General features: G+C 37.5%; 1 protein-coding gene across 1 annotated transcript in view; it reads left to right on the top strand.

Moving 5' to 3' along the window:
* anxa3b (annexin A3b) overlaps positions 1–22068 on the top strand; it is a 275725-nt gene that overhangs the window by 141473 nt on the left and 112184 nt on the right. The gene's annotated exons all lie outside the window — the stretch shown is intronic.

The following is a 22068-nucleotide window of genomic DNA, read 5'->3' as shown; positions in this document are numbered from 1 at the left end:
ATGGATGGATGCTCTTTTTAGGCTTCAAAATCTAAATTCACTCCCATTAAAAAGCTTGGAAGAGCCAGGATATTTTTAATATAACTCTGAATTTTGTTCGGCTGAAAGAAGAACGTCATATACAGCTAGGAATAGGATGGCTTGAGGGTGAGTAAATTATGGGATCATTTACATTTTGGGTGGACTAAGCCTTTAAGATAATTCATAAAAAGCATGAACGTGTTACGTGTACAATTATTAGTATGCTTTGTTCTATTTAACTTTCTTTTATATTTTTTTTCTTTTCTTTTTTTCAGTTATAAAAAATTAAATGCTGTTGGAGTTTGTTTGAGACTATTGTTTTCTGATTTTCTAGACTTTGAGTTTCCAGGAAATTGATTAGTTGTAATTATGATGCATTGTGATTGATGTTGTTTTAAAAATCCACATCTTGATCAGTAGACCATATCAGACATGTATTGTGCTGAAAAAGTACTTAAACTCTGTTTTATAGCTTACTACTACAACAAAAAAGTCAATGCCCAAGCAGAACCAGCAGGTGTCACTCACGAGCTTCAGTCCTGAAGCTAAACACACTCACAGTGTTCATGTATCTGTCCATTGTGCTGATCCAGCGTCACTTCATTCTCTATCCTCTTCTGTTCAACAGTCATGCAGTCCATATTTTTGTCTGAAAAATGCAGTGAAAAAATTTTTGTCGGATGTTCGTGGATTATGTTCATAACTAATGTGAGGAAATATGAACCATAACATGAACTTGAGAACTGACTTCATACATCCACTAAAAAACACCTTGACAACAGCCATTAAAAGTTATTGCAAAAACGTCTAGAAATGACTAGAAAAAGTATTGGTTTGCAGTCAATACTTTCCATATTTATAATGCATTGACATTTAGATATGCTAAGTGTGACTGTGATTTAAAGGGATAGTTCACCCAAAAATGAAAATTCTGTCATCATTTACTCGCTCATATTGACGGTTGTTCCAATCCTGTGTGCATTTTGAACACAAAAGAAGAGATTCTAAAGAATTTTGGGAACCAGACCATTGACTTCCATAGTATTTTTATTTCCATAATATGGAAGTCAGTAGGGTTGACTGTTTGATTACCCAGATTCTTCAAAATCTCTTCTTTTGTGTTCAAACTTCTTTACAGGTTTGGAACTACCTGGCCGTGAGTAATTGATGACAGAATTTTCTTTTTTGGGTGAACTATCCTTTTAAGTGTCCAAATACTTTTTGGGAACATGGTATGTCCATTAAGAGTAGTTTCAACCTGATCTCACAGAAAAACGAATAAATTCGTAAGATAATTTTTAGGAAAAAAGTAATGATGAAGGACCACCCCTTAACCCCATCTCTAAACATACCCGTCACTGAGGTGTGAACAGATTCATCAAAATTCATCAAAGCATCAAATAATTATGAATTGCCATTAGATTGTGATGTTTTCATAGGAATGCAAAAAAACAAACAAAGCAGAAGCATTATTCCTGGTAGGTCGTGTCAAATAATGAAGTGGACACATCAAATATATAAAAGTGCATCAGTGTGAGGTCAGTGAAATCAGCTAAATCAATAATAGACTGATCAGTCAGTGCAAAGTCAGGATGCAGCCTCTGACCCCACTTGACCTCTGCTGACCTCTGTCACACTTGATTAGCCCGGACAGACCCCTGTAGCCTCCCTCTCACTTTCCCCCTCTGACCAATAACAGTGTTTACTTCAAATCAAGAGATTGGCCACACGGATAGTGATGAAACTTGAATGATGATTCACAGGGTTAAGGTGTTCTTGAAAAGTTTGGACATAGGGTTTAGTGCAAAAGACTAAGGCCCTCTTTTACATTTAAAGATGAAAGCTTTGGGATTTTGAACATATCAAAAATATGAAATGTTATAACTTATGACGCAACATGAATATGAAATATTTCTAGGTCTTTAAACCTAATTCGAATGAATCCGTACAATCTCATCCGACCGAATGTTTTCGTACAATCTAATGGTTAGGTTTATGGGTGGACCTTCATGCTTACTTTTTCGAATAACTATACGTTTTGTACATTGTCATTTGTACAAGACAGAGTTCAAGATACATCTTTTCATTAGGCCTACTACTGGAGCTGCCAGTTGGCTAAGTTTCAAATGATTATTTAACAGCACAAACTATGCAAAAGAGGCCGCCCTTCCGGCACACTCAGTGTCTAAATTCACTCACTCGTTTTCATTCACTCCGTCAAGTGGACTATATTAATGGACAAATGTAGGGAAGGGTGAATGAGGGTATAGGGGGCGATTTCGAACACACCAGACTCGAGTGACATGACAAAAGCAAACCCATTATAATCAGTGATGCTGTCCTAAAGCGACATGACAAATTCCCGACAGTAGACTGATGTCCCGTTCTATATCTGATGTACACCCAGGCTGTCCCAAATGGGACCTTAAACACTCTTTGAGTGTGCACTTTTGTGACGTAATGCCGCTTTGACGGTCGGGAAGAAGTCTGCTGCGGAGCTCGCTTCAGCGCGCGTCGAGGGCGCTTATCGGCCATAAATGGGCCGTTCTCGAGCACCCTTCTGAATCCTAAAATGACAAATGGGACACCCTACGGTCTCATGGACACGTGAAGACGTGTGACCAATAGAAGATCAATACCTCACTGCCTGACCTCTTGACTGAATTAATAGAACTCATATTTTTGCAGTAAAGTCGAGTGGATTGTACATTTTTACATTTTCAATATACTACGATGTGGAGTCGTGGACATATTCTGATGCAGCAGAGTGTGACGTCATTTCACAACCGTTGCAGCGTCCGTAGAAATTTTGTGTGCTCAAAGTCTATTGTGACCGCGTCCGGTGTAGACATGGTGTTGGTTCAGCAACTTCTTACCTATTCTTATCTAAAGTAATTTTTGCTTATTAGTAAGACATTGGTTAATAAAGTGAGATTAAATACATAAAGTATATTTGTGTCATTTAACATATTTAATTATTGCAGATTTGCATAATATATAGCGTTTCACTGTTTTTATTCATTTTGAGGAATACTGAATCTGTGAGATGAATAAATGCATTACACAGCAGCACACACAACACCTCTGCCCTTTCTCACGATTCTCTCAACATGCATGGGGACAGGAGGGCTGTCAGTCAATACATGGGAAAACGAAATAACTTGTACTAGCCTACTTATTTGCAAAAGTAACTCCGATATTCTCTTGTAAATTTTATAAATACTTTACAAGTTACTTGACAAAAGTATTCTGATTACACCCATTACCCCAACTCTGGTTACAAATAGAACGTTGTACGTTTGCATCAAAATATAGTTTGTTATAAAATATTGTGTAGCCTATTCAGTTAGAAAAAAAGGCAAAATAGAGACACTTTCACTAGAGGTCTCAGGCTTTTGGACCCTATACATGGAAAGCATTATCAGCCTTTCTTCCACTCTCAATTTCGTGGCCAAACTGTTGTAGTTAGTGAATTTTTTCTTATCTTTCCCCTCATTTTATCTTAAGTCATTCTTTCCTGTTTGACCGGCTGCAGCGTCCCAGTGTTTACACGCACAGATGCTGCCAGGGTGTTTACTGTTTGTCTTCCAAACTGCACACAGTGACCACTTAACAGAATTAGTCTGCTGATATCCAGAGCCCATCGAGGGGGAAGTGGAAACGTTTTCACAGGCTCAGAACACAGTTCAGGTCCTTTGAATAGCTGCCAGTGCGATCGGCCAGGAAAGCCCGAGCCAGAGACTGCAGTTCATAGCTCAATTGAATCAATGATAAAGATCACTAGTGGTGAAATTGCAAACAGATACGAACAGATGTGTATTACACTGGGGGTCAGCACCTGCATTTGCCTTTCACTCATTACTTTTTTTTCTTCTTCTTTTCATGCAGTTTGTGTTTCCTCTCCCAAAGCACAGGTTGCTTTTGTGCTTCAAAAGGCCCAACAGAGGCAGTCAAAATGTGAATGGACATGTCTGACTGAGGGAGAGATCGCTATCTAGAGAGGGCCCGTGTGTGAACACTTTAACCGCTGGCCAGCTTACAGCTGCTTTTAAAACCACTGCTTTTAATATCATTTTCCATCCTTCGAGCGATGAGAACCCTGGGTATTAAAAAAAGAACGCACAGGCGATAGTAAAAAGCTTTGGGAAATTGTTAAAAGACTGAGAGAGATAATCAAGGAGAAGTATGCCTTCAAAAAATGGCCTGAAGTCAAAAGGAGAAAAATTTGAGTTGCATAAAATATTGAGCTATAGTTAATTGTAGGATTTTTAGGGTGATACGGCCTGGCCAAGTTATTCTTGTAAGCTTCCAACGCTTAGCTTTGCAGATGGCATGTTTGTTGTTTCAGATAAGAATTGAATGAGCAAATGACAATAGCATTATATTTAGAGCTGGTTATTTCTTTAATTTCCTAATATTTTGTGAAAAAAGACACCTATATTCATGCTGCCTTTAGAACACTGTAAAAAAATATTGCTGTGCATTTAAAACTATTATTTATCACAACTTAAAAATTAACAACTGAATAAGAAATAATAATGTTGTTAAAATTTTTTGAGAACTTCAATATCCAACTTAACTAAGTCAAGCACAGACACATACTTTTTAAAGTTGTTATAACTAATTGCAACAAAATTTTTTACCGAAATTGGCAATATGCAGTCATGGTCAGAATTAATGGCACCCCTGGTAAATATGATCAAAACTGGCTGTAAAAAATAAATCTGCATCGTTTATCCTTTTGATCTTTCATTCAAAAAATGTGCTAAATTCTAACCTTTCATTGAAGTAAATGAATTGAAAGTGGGGAAATCACATCATGAAATGAATGTTTTTTTCCAAAACACGTTGGCCACAAATATTGGCACCCTTTTATTAAATACTTTTTGCAATCTCCTTTAGACAAGATAACAGCTCTGAGTCTTCTCCTATAATGCCTGATGAGTTTGGAGAACACCTGACAGGAGATCAGAGATCATTCCTTCATACAGAATCTCTCCAGATCCTGCAGATTCCCAGATCCATGTTGGTGCTTCTTCTCTTCAGTGCTTCTTCTCTTCAGTACTCATCAGGTCAGGGACTGGGACGGTCAAGGCAGAAGCTTCATTTTGTGCTCCGTAACACATTTTTGTGTTGATTTTGATGTTTGTTTTGGATCGTTGTCTGGATGGAAGATCCAACCACGGCCCATTATAAGATTTCTAGCAGAAGGCGTCAGGTTTTGATTTTTTATCTGTTGATATTTGATAGAATCCACGATGCCATGTATCTGAAAAAGAAGTCCAGGACCTCCAGCAGAAATATATGGCCACAACATTAAAGATCCAGCGGTATATTAAATTGTACACATGGGGTACTCTTTATCCTTGTGTGCACCAAACCCATCTAGCGTGTTCGCTGCCAAATTTTTTTAGTTTCATCTGACCACAGAAGCCTGTGCCGTTTGGAGTTCCAGTCATGTCTGACAACTGAATTTGTTTTGTTTTTTAGTTTGTTTTTGGATGAGCGAGGAAGATTTTTCTTGAAACCCTCCCAAACAACATGAGGTGATGTAGGTTTTTTTGTAGTTTTTTTTTTGGGGCTTTCTGACCCCCAAGACTCAACTAATCTCTGCAATTCTCCATCTGTGATCCTTGAAGAGTCTCTGGCCACTCAATCCTCCTCACCGTGCGTTCAGACAATATAGACACACGTCCTCTTCCTGGCAGATTCATAACATCTTTAGTCGATTGTAACTTCTTAATTATTGCCCTGATGGTCAAAAACGGGGATTTTCAATTCTTTAGCTATTTTCTTACAGCCACGTTCTATTTTGTGATGGTCAACAATCTTTTAATGCACATCAGAACTATATTCTTTGGTTTTACATATTGTGATGAATGATTAAGGGGATTTGGCATTTGTGTTTCCTCATATTTAAACTCCTGTGAAACAAGAAGTCATGGCAGGACAAAGTCATGTTCCTAGTCCCCCTGGTGTGCTAAAAAATTTAAATATTAATGGGAATATAATTCAGACATATTTTACTCGTAAAAAAATTATAGGGGTGCCAATAATTGTAGCCAACGTGTTTTGGAGAAAAACATTTATTTAGTAACGTGATCCCCCCCCCCCCCCCCCCCCCCACACTTTCAATTCTTTTACTTCAAAGAAAGGTTAGAATTTTGCAAATTTTTTGAATGAAAGATCAAAAGGATAAACGATGCAGATTTATTTTTTACAGCCAGTTTTGATCATATTTACCAGGGGTGCCATTAATTTTGACCATGACTGTAACATTAAAAATCACTCTTTAACATGACACAGTGAACAATGTTTCTTTTATACTTCAGAACAAAGATTTTAAAAAATGCTAATAGATTACTGTGGAAACAGAAGAAGTGCTTTTATTTTCATTAAATATACTTTTAAATAGATGTGTGATATCAATACAAAATTAGTCTGTAAAATTTTTTAAATATGAAATGTTATCAAATAACATTTCAAAGTGTTTAAATACATTTTTTGACTGTTTTTATGTCAGGCGGTACAACCAAATAGTTGTATATATTTACTAGTTGTACCACCTGACATGGAAAGTGTACCATACTTTCATACTTGTACCTCCATACTTGAAATCAGCAGCTTTTACGAGTATTTGAGAGAGATTTACAAACCTTTTAACTCTGCCACAAAAATCAGTTGGGCTCATCTGGATGATGCATCTTTACTGTCATTACCTTGTAAATTCATAATAAAATAGCTATGTTTGCATTTGTGACATTTGAGAATATACAAATTGCTGAACAAAAGGTTTTCAAATGATCTCAACAGCTTTAAAAAAAGACAATAAAAAAAAGTTATGACAATATATGTTTTTACATTGCTTCAACCTTTTATAAATTATACAAGATTAAACGCTTAAGTCTGTTTAATGTAATTTAAGTTGGAATGACTTAAACACCCAAGTTGATTGTCCTTAAAAATTTAAGGCAACAACTTTTTTTACAGTATACTGATATTTATAAAATTTGTTTTATATTAAAAGTTTCAAATCTATTCAAATCTAAATTTTATTATTAAAACACCATTTTAAATAGTTTTCGTAATCCGTTCATTTGTTCGGACTGATGTTGTTATTTAAATGCACTAAAAATGAATTCAAACTAAATAGGTTGTATAGAATAGAGTGATATATGTCATGAATTTATTAAATTATTTTAAAAGGAAATAATGCACTTGGACTCAAAAATAAGCACGTCATGTCATTGACCCAGATGTTGTTTCAGGAACCGTTCTAATCGATTCAGTGAGTCATTCAGTGAAGGATTTGTCAGACTGATTCAACCTGACAGGTAAGCCGCGAGTATGCGATTCTTTTTGAACGATTCAATATTCATGAGTGAATCGGACTGAATACTTCAGCTCAACTCGGGTAAAATGGGATTTCTTTTGCTGTGTGCATGGAGATTCGTCGATGCAGGACACACTGGGTGTGTGATGATGAATGTATGAATGCAGAAACTAAAAAAATCCTGATATCTGTAATTATAACCAACCACATTGGTTTAAAGCCTGTTCCCAACCAAGGCTACTGATTCTGACTAGATTGCACAATATGGCTCTTGGCAGCATTTCTACTTTCCCACTATTACTAAATGTTTCCTCAATCTATTCTTTCACATTTTCATATTGAATGTATGACTTTTAGTGGCTATGTGGTGTGAGACAACACAATCAGTGTATAGAGATTAACCTTTTTTTTTTTTTTTTGGTTTTTAATCCATTTTATAGCGGCCTATACTGCAGATGAAATTAAAATGTATAGTTTAAATGAGAAAACAACATTTCTACTTAGTATCATTGCAAAGCCAGAGTAGCAAAGTCAAAAATAGCATTATGGTAGCTAATGTAAAATACACAATGGAATTCGAATTCTAAGTGACAACCGTGAAGAATGTTTGAATTGCCTGCAAATTAATAGGCTGATCCAAATGATTTATTTTTGCGCGCAATTTTTAAAACATATTAGTTGGTAAGGTACAGTTCTGAAGATAAATGTGCACCCATCTAGTTGCTTTTTAATTTTACTATGCGTCAACTACAAGTCACATTGGCTATTGTCAACTTTATTTAGTAAATAAAATAATTAACTGCTGCCAAAATTATGTAAGCCTAATTGTAACTGAATGGAGGCTAATTGTGATAAGAGCATAATTTGGTTCATAAACTTTTTATATTTAAACTCGTAATGTAATACAAATGCCAGGTGAGTAACTGTTATTGTGCGTGCATATTTGGACTGAAATAATTGTGCTGCGCTTCTGAAATATTTCTTCACAGTGACCTGCAATGTGCTCATTAGAAGCGTATGGAAAAGAGCTGGAACTTAAATGTGGCATGAAACAGGCTTTGTGGGATGCAAAAGTCTTGTTATCACCAATTATGAACCCCAGGAGAAATACCTTCGACTTCCGACCAAAGAATTCTTCAAGTCCTTTCTAGCTGTTGGTGGGGAGAGCTGAAGTTGTTGATCAATATGCAAAACAGGGTGATGAATATGCATGAAGGGGGGCCGGTAATTGCACGTCAGCGTGGCGGCACTGCTAATTTACAGCTCGGGATCCTGCAATCAGCGCGCTATTCATTAACACTGCAGCCGTTTCATCCGCGCGCACTCGAGTCTGCCAATCACCGCCGCAGACACAAAAGCCGAATAAAAAAAGTTTCAATTACCAGCCAACAACACTAAACACTATATTTACGCCGCTTTATGCTCTGAATGGCTGTTAACGCATTGTGAAAGAGAAGGGAGACGAACTTAATGAAACAACATAATCTTATGCATTTATATCACCTTTTTCCCTCGGCGGGCGCGTGCTCGTTAGAAGCCGCTTATCTCGCGTGGAGAACAATTACCTCTCCGTCATAATGGGAATATGAAAAATGTCAAATGGGAAGCTATAGTGGGCTAGGCTATGGTCTATGGTAATTCCTGCAGCTTGTGAGAAGGGTGGACTTGAGTCGCTTCTTGCCCTTTGGGACCCCCTCAACTCACCCCAAAAAACATATAGGCTATGCTATCATTTAGCCTAATGGTTAAAATTATATAGAAATAGGCTACCATTAGGAATTATTCACTTTTAGACATACAAATTTAGCACTGACATTTTTTTAAAGAAACTGTCTGCATTAAATGTGATTATGCTGTGCCTCTTTCTACATGAATGGCATAATGGTAGCCTACATTTTACAATATTATGATCCCATGCCATAGAACTGCATTAAAGTCCCCATGAAATCAAAAGTTTAAAAAATATATATATTTTTAAATTTTAGTATGGTTATGTTAGGTTTCGGCTACTGTTTTCTATAAGCTAGTGTGCTAGCCAATATGGATAAATCATTTTGATGACATCACTCTGCACTTCAGCTTCTCATCAGATTTTCTGTCCAATCAAATGCGCTCTATCTAAAGCACCCCGCCCCCTTCATTAGAAATTGATGCGGAAGCTGCGGCTGAAATCGGTCACTTGTTCACACTATTACAATTTTCTATAGAGAATGGCACATAGTGCACTATAGGGATAGGGGATGAATCAGGCAGTGTAAATATTCTTTACATTGGGGCGAATGAAGTCTGGTATCACGTTAGTGTCACGTGAACCGCCGCTGCGCACACAGTCTGCTCTGGTCAAGAGATACAGTAGCACAGAGCAGATCATATGAGCGAGTCGGTGCAGACCAGAAAACGTATCGGACACATTTGAATTCTGCACTGCTACATACTGTATTGCATGTGAAAAGAGGGATGCGACAACTTGAGCAGACTCCCAAATGTGCTCTATACAACAATACAACTTCTCAACATGGACTGCGTGTTCATTTGTAAATTTTAGGCTTGGTGATGTGTGACTAACCCGGGAGGAATCTCGTGTAGTCCCTACCAGCCGTTTGTTGCAGTCCTTAAAAAATGATTTCTTTAAAAGCAAATATCATCCTTTGCTTTGAACTTTGAGCATTGTAACTTTTCAGATGTTGTTTATGCTCAAACAGCAACATTTCACTAAAGTTAGAAAAGTGAAATCATAATTAACCACCCCTTTAAATAATTTTAACAGATAGGCTACAACTTTTTATTTTAATAATAGTTCATGTTGAAATTAACATTAACTAAAATTAATAAATGTTAATAAAAATAAATATTTTTCATTGATAGTTCATGTTAACTTATGTATGTAATCAAAGTTAATGGAAACATTTTTTAAGGTTAAATACACCAAAATCAAAAGCAGAACCACAATTTATAATATCACACTTCTAATTTTGTATCACTAGTCAACTATCAAACCAAGTGCCATCTACAAATAAATAATGCTAGAGCTTCACTTTTTGCTGTAACTTTTAAGCAGCTGTGTTGCAGTGAGTTTAAGTGGACATCACTTCAGGTGTCCTATCAGAGTAACCACATTGCATGAGCTAATAACAAGTTACACAAACTTTTGGCGACTAGACTAGTCCACACACTTTTTATTTTGAACAGTGTTGTTTTATCATTTAAACAAACTTTTTGTGAAATGTTTTACTTGAAAAACTTTATTAAGATTATCCAAAAAAAATTAAACCTACCTGGTTTGATATTTCATTATCTAATGCAGTGATAAATACATGTAGTCTTTGTGTGTGCCAGTCAGTTCTGATATCTGACAGCAGGGGCGCTCTCGAGTGCAATCAGACACATTGCAGCGCTTGAGAAGGGTGGTGCATCTCAATATGAAGAAATGGGCTGCAGGCCAGTACAGACAGGAACCCCACTGTCTCCACGGGGGGGTTGGTGAACCCATATATCAGTATGTGATGACCTACAGGCGTGTGCTGTCAGGTCTGCGGCAGACCCCCTGTCAGATGTTGATCTCTCTTTTCTCTGGGTCCCTCTTGCTCTCTCTGACTGGCTGTTCTAGCCACTCTGTAGGAAGGGAGTTCCTGGCTGAGGGGAAAGAGTCCTGGTTAAAAGTAAGTGTCTGTTCTAGGGACACCACTGCTGTGTGAATCCCCTATTGTTCTCTCTGACACCCGTTTCTGTTTCCTCTGCAATAAATCTGCCCCCTCAGCCCTGGAACGTCCCCCCTATTGTCTCTCAAAGGAAACCTGCGCACAAGTGAGGCCTGGCTACGTCTTCACTCCATCCAGGGGCCACAGGGGCAGCAGAAGAAAGAGGACAGGAGGGGAGATCTGCAGATGTTTGCAAGAGCAACAGCAACTATGATAACAAAAAGAGTAGCATTTACTCACCCTCATGGCATTCCAAACCTGTTTGACTTTCTTTATTCTGTGTAAAACTAAAGGAAAAATGTTCATGCTTCTCTTTCCATACAATTAAAGAACATAATGTCCAAATGTCAAACTCCATAATTTGTAGCTCTGAGTCATATAAACTACTCAATGATTATTTAAAAAACTAATCAGCACATACACATACTACATAAAATATGGCAATGAAAACCCCAAAGTGGTTTAACAATGATTCACAATTTTTGTATTGTGTGCATTGTTGCATGTTTTGATTTGACTTGAGAGTGAATACTGTAAAAAAATATATAATCAATAAGTCATAATAACATATGTTTTACATTGCTTTAAAGTAACACCAGGTAACTTTTGCTCTCAGGGTCCCCCTACAGTTGGGAAACAGTATTGTCCTCTACTACTGTCGTAAACTCTGTCATCGTGCATTTGTTGACAACCATGATAGGCCTGAACATTGTAGGAGGAGGTCACATGCAGGTGTTCTGCTTGCGTCGCGTGTGAAATGTCTTCATCCCAGGTACAGTGGCATATATTTCAGTATGTCATATGAATATAATTTCATGGGTTTTATTTTTTTTCTAACGACAAATGATCGCGATGATCACGTTTACAAGCCAGTGCCATTATAGTAGCCTAGTCTATTGGTTACCGTTTTACTGAATCTATATGATACTTCAATGCAATGTTTGAGTGGTAGATAATAACCATATATCGTCAATATTATAATATCAAGCTACCATAAATAAATCTGCAAATTTTACAAATCGATTTGCATTATAGCTTGAGGCAAGACAAATAATCATTACCTGATTCATGAAGATAACCGGAGGATAAGATAGGTTCCGTAACATAGTCAGGCAGACAAAAAAACACCCCAGACTACGGGGTGTCATTGGTTGTTGCGTTAAATGTTACCCAGATACAATAGTGCTATTTTCTGATTGGCTAACAACACCAGACGAACAACACCAGAGGAGACGCGCTTGAATTCATGCCTGTTCCACAGTGAGAGCGGCGCGGCCAGAGTTTTGGGCGCTGCGGCATATTAGATATATTACAAATAGTTTTTCAGCTTGAGAAATACAATGTGTGGCGGGAGAGCGTGACAAAAGACCGAAATGCGTGACACTTGACAGCCCTGCGATTTTAAGGAAGTGGGGGTGGTGGTGGAAGTGACGTATATGCCGTAAAGCAGTCGAGTTTTGGAGTTCTCTTTGTTCGCCGGTTATACCTGAAACCCGGAGTTTAAAAGTACGATTAAAAACGCTACAAACCCCGTCAGGCTATGGCAGACGTGTCATTCAACCTATTGTAAGTCGATGTACCATCACAAGAGACTTGGAAATATATTATGAAGGTTGAAAAGTTACCTGGTGTTACTTTAACTCATCAAAAAGTTGAAATTGCTTAACTTATTTTGATAAGTTATTCAAGATTCAACTAATTTCAGGTCCGTTTAATAAAATTTAAGTTGAAATGACTTTCAGTTAATTGAAATTAAAAATTTAAGTTAATACAATGAATGATTGGTTTAATAAATAGAAACTCAAAATATGATGTTATCTGAACCAAATTAATTATCTAGGTTGATTTGACAAAAGATAAATGTTGTGATAACAAATCATGGAAATCATTTTTTACAGTGAGTTGAGTTAAATGGATTATTTCCATATTAAATTTATGTCCTTGGAGCTTTGGGTCCCATTGACTTTCATAACATGAACAAAACTGCTGAAACATTCGTAAAATATATATATATTCTTGTGCATTTGGAACAACATGACAGTGAGTAAATGATGACAGAGTTTTCACTTTTAGGCAAAGAATCCCTTTAACACCTGGCGAAACTCTTGATCCAATCACAGCACAACTTTGGAAGCCATCAGCAGGGGCCATTCATCATGCTTTGTTCAATGTCACTAAAGAATAAGCAAATATACTGGATATCAACCATCAACCAGTAATGTCTGCAGTAGCTACGCTGAAAATAATTAGCTCCAAAGTCCACTCATCTGTGACGTCTTCCAACTGTACGTTAATCTGCAACAGATTAAAAAAAGAGAAGCTGGTCAATAGAAACATCATTAAACTCACTATTTCATTGATTAAAGCTACAATATTTGTACACGTGTTTATTTTAGTTTGAAAATGTGGTAAATGTCCATACTGTTTGCAGTTTTGCACATGTGAAACAGACTGCGTGTTTAATGAAAGCTATTACTTTGCCATCAAGCTGCTGGTTGTAATGTAATGATCTCACTTCAGTAATAGCGAAAAATAAATTATGTTTAAAGTTGTTTAATTACATCATTAAACATTGCTAATTATTTTTCATTTTAAAATACCTTTTTCCTATCCCAAAGACAACTATAAGTAAGCCATTTGTATGTTGATATGCAGAATTTTCTCTCCAAAAAAAATCCAGTCATCACTGACGCACACATAGTGAATCTTTGGATAGGATTGGCTGCGAAGGATCCACTTGTTCTATCCTTCACAGCCCGGGAAACGAGGGACACATTTGTAGGCTGCTTTCAAAGGAGCTTGGGGCCCTGTCCCAAATGGCACACTTAATGTGCACTTGAGGTCTTGTAGACTTACAATGGCTGCTGCTGGCGCGTGTCCGTTAAATCCACAAGACCATAGGGTGTCCCATTTGTCATTTTAGGTGTCAGAAGGTTGCTTTGCGGCCGATATGCACCCTTGATGCGCACTTTTGCTGAGCCTGCGAGCGCTGCTGCAAACTTTTATCCGATAGTCCAATGCTATCTCACGACCAATTCATACGAATTCGTACGAGTGAGTAAAAGGTGGCTAAATTGGACGAATTCGTACGATCTCACTCGTACGAATCCGTACAATTTGTCTAAACCCCAGTGGGAATTGCCATGAGATCGGTTTGGAGATTCAAAGCGTCACAAATGTGTGGACTCAGATAAAGATCACAAGGGCTTAGGGTTCACTTGGGACAGGGCCTGGGATGCAGCTCATGACTCACTTTTAAAACATTGCTCCGTTTTGTTGCGCATCAGCATTGCATCAGTGGTTCAACCAATGGTGTGAGTTTGTGGTGGAGCCATCAGTTTTTTTGACCAATGGAAGATCGAGGGAGTGTTAAGGAAACCTGTTTGGTATAATATGCCATTCAAATGGAAATGTAAAAATATAATATTTACAAGTAAACTTGGAATTCTCGAGTTGCTTGTGATGTTGGAAGGGGCGTGTCGATTTGAAACATGGTGGATAGACTGTTCTTTAAAGGTTAGGCAAGGGTGTGGTGAGCTAGTGCCGGCTTACATCATGCAGTACCACAACATCCAATAGGAAAATTCAACTGCAGTAGCCACCGTTCACCTGAAGAGGGCAGCCCTCAGACGTTTTTACACCATATATTGTAAAATTAAAACACTTTATACCCAAATGTCAAAAAATTTACTCCAATCAATGAACAGCATTAATAAAGCCCCAGTCTTACATATCATTAACTAAAAAAAAGTTGTTTTAGGGTTTAGTTACCCTTTAATATAGACACTATAATATTATATATCTAATCTAGAGATCAGTGAGAAAAAAGCAAGTTTGTAGTGAAAAGTGTAAAGTTAATCATACAACTTGTAGTATATAATTTATGTAACAATAATATTTTGTTGTGATAGGAATGGATATTTTTCATGATATTTCATCATATTAGTCATTTGGGTTTACTGTTCCAAAGTTTCTGTTATGTTTTTGATCTGAATGTGTGACAATGTCATAATAACGAAAGCACGGAGGTATGACTTGGAGGGAGCAGAAGACATTTTTGTGATTTGCTTAATGACATTATTCACACTTCAAATTGACATGGATGTTAATTCCTTGTTTTTGCCCCAATAACTGGAATGCTTGTTGGAAAAAACTTTGGAAAATTGGAATGACTACCACACAAAAATAGCACGTAGACTTGTACGTCAATGACAAAGGAATTAAAGCTGTCGAAACTCAGTTGTTATCCTCAGTCTATGGGACAGGAAAACAATGTGCGCGCAGGAGGTACAAGAGGTGAGGAAGAAAGCACAGAATTTACGACATTCCTCCCAGTGTGTAACAAACCACAGGAAGGTGTGAACACATCAGCTTTGATCCGCTACCTGGCAATGAATAGGACACTGCCGTCCACGGTCACTGCAGGAACCCTTGACGTGTCTTGACATTCGCCTGTCAATTCCAGTGGCTTAGTGGGTGGCGCTGGAGAAAGATTGTCCTGTTTGACAGCAGCTATTTCACTAATCCAAAACAACAGCTGTAAGGTAAAAATGAGCAAGATGGGGGCTTAGAAGGAAAGGGTAAATTAGATCCTCATGTTGTCGAACAGAGATGGAAAATAGCACTTCAGATAAAATTTTTTAAAAAAAGGATCTTCGGGGAGAGTCAGAAAAAAGAATCTGATGTAGGCAATTGGCAGGACTGAGCTCACGTTGGTGACAGACTTTTCTCAGCTTGTCTACAAAAGAGGCACAAGGAAATGAGGGAGAAGTTTGCGAGGTTCATGCGGTCTCTGAGGAGGAAAAGAGGGCCGCGTTGGGGCTGCACATATTAGCATCTACACGGGAGACTGTCATAGGACAGGTGAAAATAATTACTACTACTAGCGCAGCGAAGCTCATTACACATCTGGTTGAGTTTTGGGGGAAACTAGCGTAGGGGTGGTCCTCTCACAACAAGGAGAATGCCCTGTTAGCACAACACATTGCTAAATGTCCGCCCCCAGTACGCAAACCTAACGTTAGCATCTTCCTGAATGTGGGTTCTCCTTCCAGAGAAGAACCCAGATCAGATTCAAAAGCGTCTTTCAATTGAGCTGCACTAATCAATGGAATGCCTGTAAAATTGATTCATTAGTTCATTAGCCTTCATCAGGATACAGAAGGGACTGTGCCAGTAGGAAACCACAGATGTACATCCTTGAGACAGACCTATCTGCCAAAACTGATCGGTTTTCGAGATGTTCCCTTGGTGACAGCAATTGGCAGAGCCCAGAAGGGTTTCCTGTGTGGAAGTGAATACATTTCAGTTCAAGAGTGGAAAGACGAAAGCACAGTTTGTGGATCCTGCCAAAAAGTAAATTAATAAGCTAACTGACGCATCAGCTGAGTGAGCCAGTGTTGTCAAGCACAGATCTCGAATTCATTAGCTTGTCGATAGAGCCATTTGACAAAATGATCCTCTATAAAAAAACCTCTTTCTTTTAGACGGGATCAGTCTGTGATGTTATTGAAATGGTTAATACAACCAGGACATGTAAATACATCAAGAAAATGTGAGTAGCACTTGGGCAAACTTGCCACCACAGTGCTAAGGTGTTGCCAGGACGTTCCCAGGGTGTTCCGGGTGGTTTCCATGGTGTTGCTAGGTATTTGCTTACTGGCCCATGTCAAATGATATTATGGTTTCTAGAAATTACTTAAATATAAGTGAGATTTTAAATGGGATATATACACTCAAAAAAATACCTCATCAGTTGAATGTATATTAATCATGTGGCAAATTTCCACAAAACATTATTACATTAATAAAGCTGTATGTAAAGCTAATGGTAATTAACTAATGATTTCACTGTCAACTGAAACGTTTTTTTTTTCACCATAGAATAACTTACAGCTTCACCAACAAAGTACACATAAAGAGGGGGAAAGCATACTTATTTTAACTGACTGGGTAAGAAATTACATTGTTATTGTTATAAATGTCATAAATAGCTTACTCACCCAATTTTAGCAGTAGTCTATCCGTCGAAAGTTCTAGAATGGCGGCAAAATAGTTCCTTGCACGCAGTCGACAGTTTTTAGTGACATGCGCAGTAGGTGGGGTCAGGACACAAACTTAAATTTCAGTCATTAACCCAAGTAAATTCACTCTCGTTACATGTACAACGTAGGTAATTTACATTTCTTCAAAAAAACAAAAATACATCTGCTTATAAATGTATATTATTTTAATTGATCTAAAAAGAGTTATTTATGGTCATCCAATGAATGCCCATGAGCACTTTTTTGAGTGTATGTATAGTTGTGCTCAAAAACAAAATAAAAGGTATCATACAAAATGCATGTTATGATCATATTATTTAGTACTGTCCTGAATAAGATTTTTTACTTAAAAGATCGTAACATATAAGTCCACAAGTTCATTGAACAAAAAAGATGAATATATGTCCAAATTTTTTCTTATTTTGTTTAAATATCTTTTTTTTTTTTCATTTAGCACAGACCCTTTTGGAAGCAACATAAAATACTTTTGAAAGAGGTAATTTTTATTTAAAAAAATTGTCTTGTGGACTACATATTCAGGACAGTACTAAATAAAAAAATAATACTTAGCATTTTGTATGATCCCTGTTATTTGGTAAAAATAATTAACGTTAGGCAGATTCTGGAAGGTGTATGTAAACATTTGAGTACGACTGTATATGAGTAAAAAAAAGCAATGCTTACCCATCATAAAATTTTTCTCACAAGAAAACTTGAGTTTAAATGTTTGTCTTAACTTCTGTGACATTTTCAAGCAGTACCGATCATCCACAGGCACTTTTTTTTAATGTCTGTCTTTTGTCTTGGAATTCCTTTTTCATAATTTTATGTCATCTTTTCTTTTTTCATTCATGATGTCTTTTTACCCATATTTGGTAAAACAAGATATCTAAGGAAGGGATAGTTCACCCTAAAATGAAAATTCGATTACCATTTATTCACCCTCATGTTGTTCCAAAAAATGACTTTCTTTCATCTGTGGAGCACAAAAGGAGATACTTTGAAGAATGTTTGAGAATGTATACAGTATATATTTTTTTTTACAAACACTCAAACTCAATGGGGTCCAAAACAACACTGGAGCCCAATGGCTTTCACCGTATAGATAAAAAAAAGCATTCCTCTGGATTCTTTCTTTTGCATTCTGCAATAGAAAGAAATACATACAGGTTTTGAATGAATAAGGGTGAATACAAATTTTCTAAGTATCCTTTATTAGTAAATATGCATTGAAATCGGACAGTTACATAAACATACCCTTAGTACTGCTGTTTGGTCAGAATCATCCGGCTTAACGTCTCATGAGGTCTTTGAAGATGTGACCATTCAGAGGTGATTGTGCAGACATGGTTTCCCTGGCAACCAACACAAAGCAACGCATGCATCTTGGACATAAGTAACAACAGATGCTGCGCTGACCTCAGCCACTTCCTGGAAAAACAAATTTGTCAAAATACGAAAAATAAAGCAGTTAGATTAATGCAGAAGGTCCGTCACTCAGTATTGGAGAGGAGTCAAGATTGTGTTGTAGTACTCCGTGGTTTTACTAAATGTATACAAAACAAGATGAACAAATGAAGATGGAAGAAAAAATCCGATTCAAATAACTCTTTGGACGGAGTACTGAGTGAATATAGTGGGTCTGTGTAAGAAACTTAGCCAGAAACTTCACTTGCAGGTTCGACCAAAGAATTGATTCCTTCTGAAGCAAACCGTTTGAAGTCTTCATAGTATTTATCAAATTATGATTTCTTTGGCTCGGAGGAAAGTTTACTTGTATAAAGCAACACTGTGTTCATTTGAAAGAGCCAACACGTGCACAAGAGCAACAGCTGGACGTCCCTAGTCTAAATGTTCCCCCTTGATTTTTGTCTTAAAACATCTTGCAGGCCTTCAATCTTAATTGTAGTAAAAATTTCCCTGCCACATAATGTTGATGGCAGACACTGCATACTTGCTGAGTCCATGTGGCCACAGTCCAGGGCAGTTTGCGCTAGTGATAACGGTACACTTTGATAAGAGCGCTCCAGTGCCGTGGCGTAATGCCGCCATCTCAATGCCCTGGCCACGGCCAAGGAAGCAATCACAGTATCACAGGAAAACTCTGACCGCATGATATCACCTTCAAAATAGAGGAAACACGCACCGGCACACTCACATGTGATCAATTATTTCACAAAAACTTATGCAGGGAATTTCAGCCATTAGCTCCAAAGTGGGATCGTGGCCAGGGCAATGGCGGCTCCCAGAATAAACACATTTGGGTAATAGGTCACAAGGAACAGACTTGGTCGTTTTAGGACCGTTACGTGTCTAAGCGTGTGGCGGAGTTCTAAGTTAAGCAGTCGTAATTGCCTTAGGCCAGAGGAGCTTCCAATATCCTGATTGCTGTTGGATAATTGAAACCAAGATATCACCACAAACGCAGTGCCATCCCAATCCACCAGTCCTGTACGTAACACCCACAGTTAAGGATGATGAAACTACGTAACAGCTGCGTGCCGTGTTCCCGCTCTTGAAAGTCCCCGTTCGGCTGTGGTTTTATCCTGTTGTTGTGTTTATTCTTGCAGCGCAGCCAGGCCTTAGAGCCCAGAAGGTCTTGTTTCTCAGGCGCAAGTCAACTCTCCACAGAGCTGATATCAAAATAGTTTAAAAGAAATCATCTGATAGTTCCCAGCTAGCAAACCCACCAAATGCTTCCAGATTCCTCGGCTCTGACAGTATAAACAACAGCACACTGGGAAGGACTTTGCACACTGTGTCAGACTGGAAGTTAGTAGAACAATGAGGGTGCAAATTTGCAGAATCCATTTTCCTAACCAATGCTTGTCAGGTTTGAAGGAGAAACTAAGTTGATTCGATGATTTTCCAAAAGCATGTTGCATGGTGGGTGGCTTCACTCGAAAGGATACATTTCAAGGTCTTTTGTGGGTGGGAATCCAGGAACTGGAACAATATGGAGATATCAGAGCTGAAAGAAAACATGTAGTCCTCTTTATGATTGTGCAAAAACAATTACTAAATGCTAAAGGGCTTTATTTCAGAGGTTTGAAGAGCTCATAATGAGGTAATATGGGCCTACTGGTTATGGGCAGGGGTGACTTGTGCAATGAACATCACCACTTACGATTATCACCTTGTGGATGATAAAACAGGAGAAAGAATCCCATAGACCTACATTAAAGGGTTCCACTTCTTACTTTAAGTTGATGTCACTAGTAAGTATGTGTTAAAGGGATAGTTCATTACTCACCCTCATGTCGTTCCAAACCAGTAAGACATTCGTTCATCTTCAGAACACAAATGAAGATATTTTGATATCCAAGAGCTTTCTCATCCCCTATAGACTGCAACAATATTACCACTTTCGAGGTCCAGAAAGGTCACAAAGACATCGGTAAAATAGTCCATGTGAGTCCAGTGGTTCTACCTTAATTTTATGAAGTGATGAGATATATCATATTTATCAATTATATATATGATTTCTGAAGGATCATGTGACACTGAATCCTGCAGTAAAGATCCTAAAAATTATTTAATTTTATAAAATAATTATTTATATTATAATAATATGTTACAATATTATGTTTTTTTACAGTAGTTTTGATCTTATACATAATGAATATATTTTAATTATTCCAGACTTTAGATAAGTAATTATTATTAATTATAATTTATAATTTACAAACACCCCCCTGTGTTTCCCCCTGAAAAAAAAAAAAATAAAATCAAGCTACTATATATTTTTTTATTGTTTAGAAAAATGACTCAATAAAAAAAAAGATTGACATTGTATATAACATTAATCCACAAAATTAGGTATTTACCTGAGTGACACTGGTATCAAACAAATCTGTTGTTGAACTGTTAATCATATCATTACTAACTAAACAATTTTTTCAACTGTATTTATGTCATAAATTACACCTGTTAACTAAAATGTTTGCAAATATATATTTTTAAGGTGTATCACTGTCATTGCAAAAAAAAAAAAAAGCCTCTGTAGACCTGTCCAGGTCTAAGGTAGTCTTTTCGTCTACTATTTGTCTTAGGCCTGATGGATAATGCACAACAGGGGTCTCAGAGGTGAAGGATAAGCATAAGAAATTTCCACCATTTTCTCTCCCCTTATTTATTTTTGTCTGTGTTGTTTTCTCAGTATTGCAATGCATCACTTGACATTACCCAAGCAAGTTTGAGCAGCAGAGTATCAGCTGAAAGCAATTTGGTACCGAGCGCAGCTGCCAGGCGGATAAGACTCTCCCTCTTTCGTTTACTTTGAAATGCTGCTTTTTTTTAACATCCAAAATACACAAGGCAGCCAAATTGCAGACATGTGTGCGAGGAGCAGTGAAATCCTGCATTCTTTCATGCCCCTCTATGCAAAACTCCCCATTGTTTATTTAAAGAACACAGAACACTTTAGCACTATTAAGAAACATGTCATATAGTAAACTAAAGGTTTCCTCCCAGGAAAAATCCCCTGTAGTTTATTTTTCTTTGCAAAAAGTTATTTTACTTACTATTCGTAAACTCACCACATACACAATTAAAGCCATGGTGGTTGTAATTGGCTTGTGTACGGCTGGACACTAACAGGCAAGGCAAACGTGGAAGTGAGGTGCTTATTTGTGTTCAGGAAGTTGGACGGCTGGACTGGACTTCATCTCTCATTCACATCACATCACATCAGTGTTCACACAAAACACCCGAACCACACAGTTGCCTGGCATGAACCGGGGACTCGCTTTCACGGTGCGGGTCTGCTTCAGACCTCAGCTACTGTCTGTGCTGCTCATGTCCATAAACTGGTGAACTAAAGTGTTTGACAGCAGATTTTACAGTCACTAATTGTATTGGCTAGTCACATGGATGCTCCATAGTGATGCACTTAATTGAAAATGCTTAACCAAAACACGAAAACAAAAATGCTCATTTTAAATTTTAATATTTTGAATTTAAAGCATTTGTT

Source organism: Siphateles boraxobius, unplaced genomic scaffold (genome assembly GCF_051911475.1).
Source record: "Siphateles boraxobius isolate OS27281-9 unplaced genomic scaffold, OSU_SipBor_1 25, whole genome shotgun sequence".
Lineage (NCBI taxonomy): Eukaryota > Metazoa > Chordata > Actinopteri > Cypriniformes > Leuciscidae > Siphateles > Siphateles boraxobius.
Note: the sequence above shows the minus strand (reverse complement) of the source record. Positions and strands in the feature narration are given on the sequence as shown.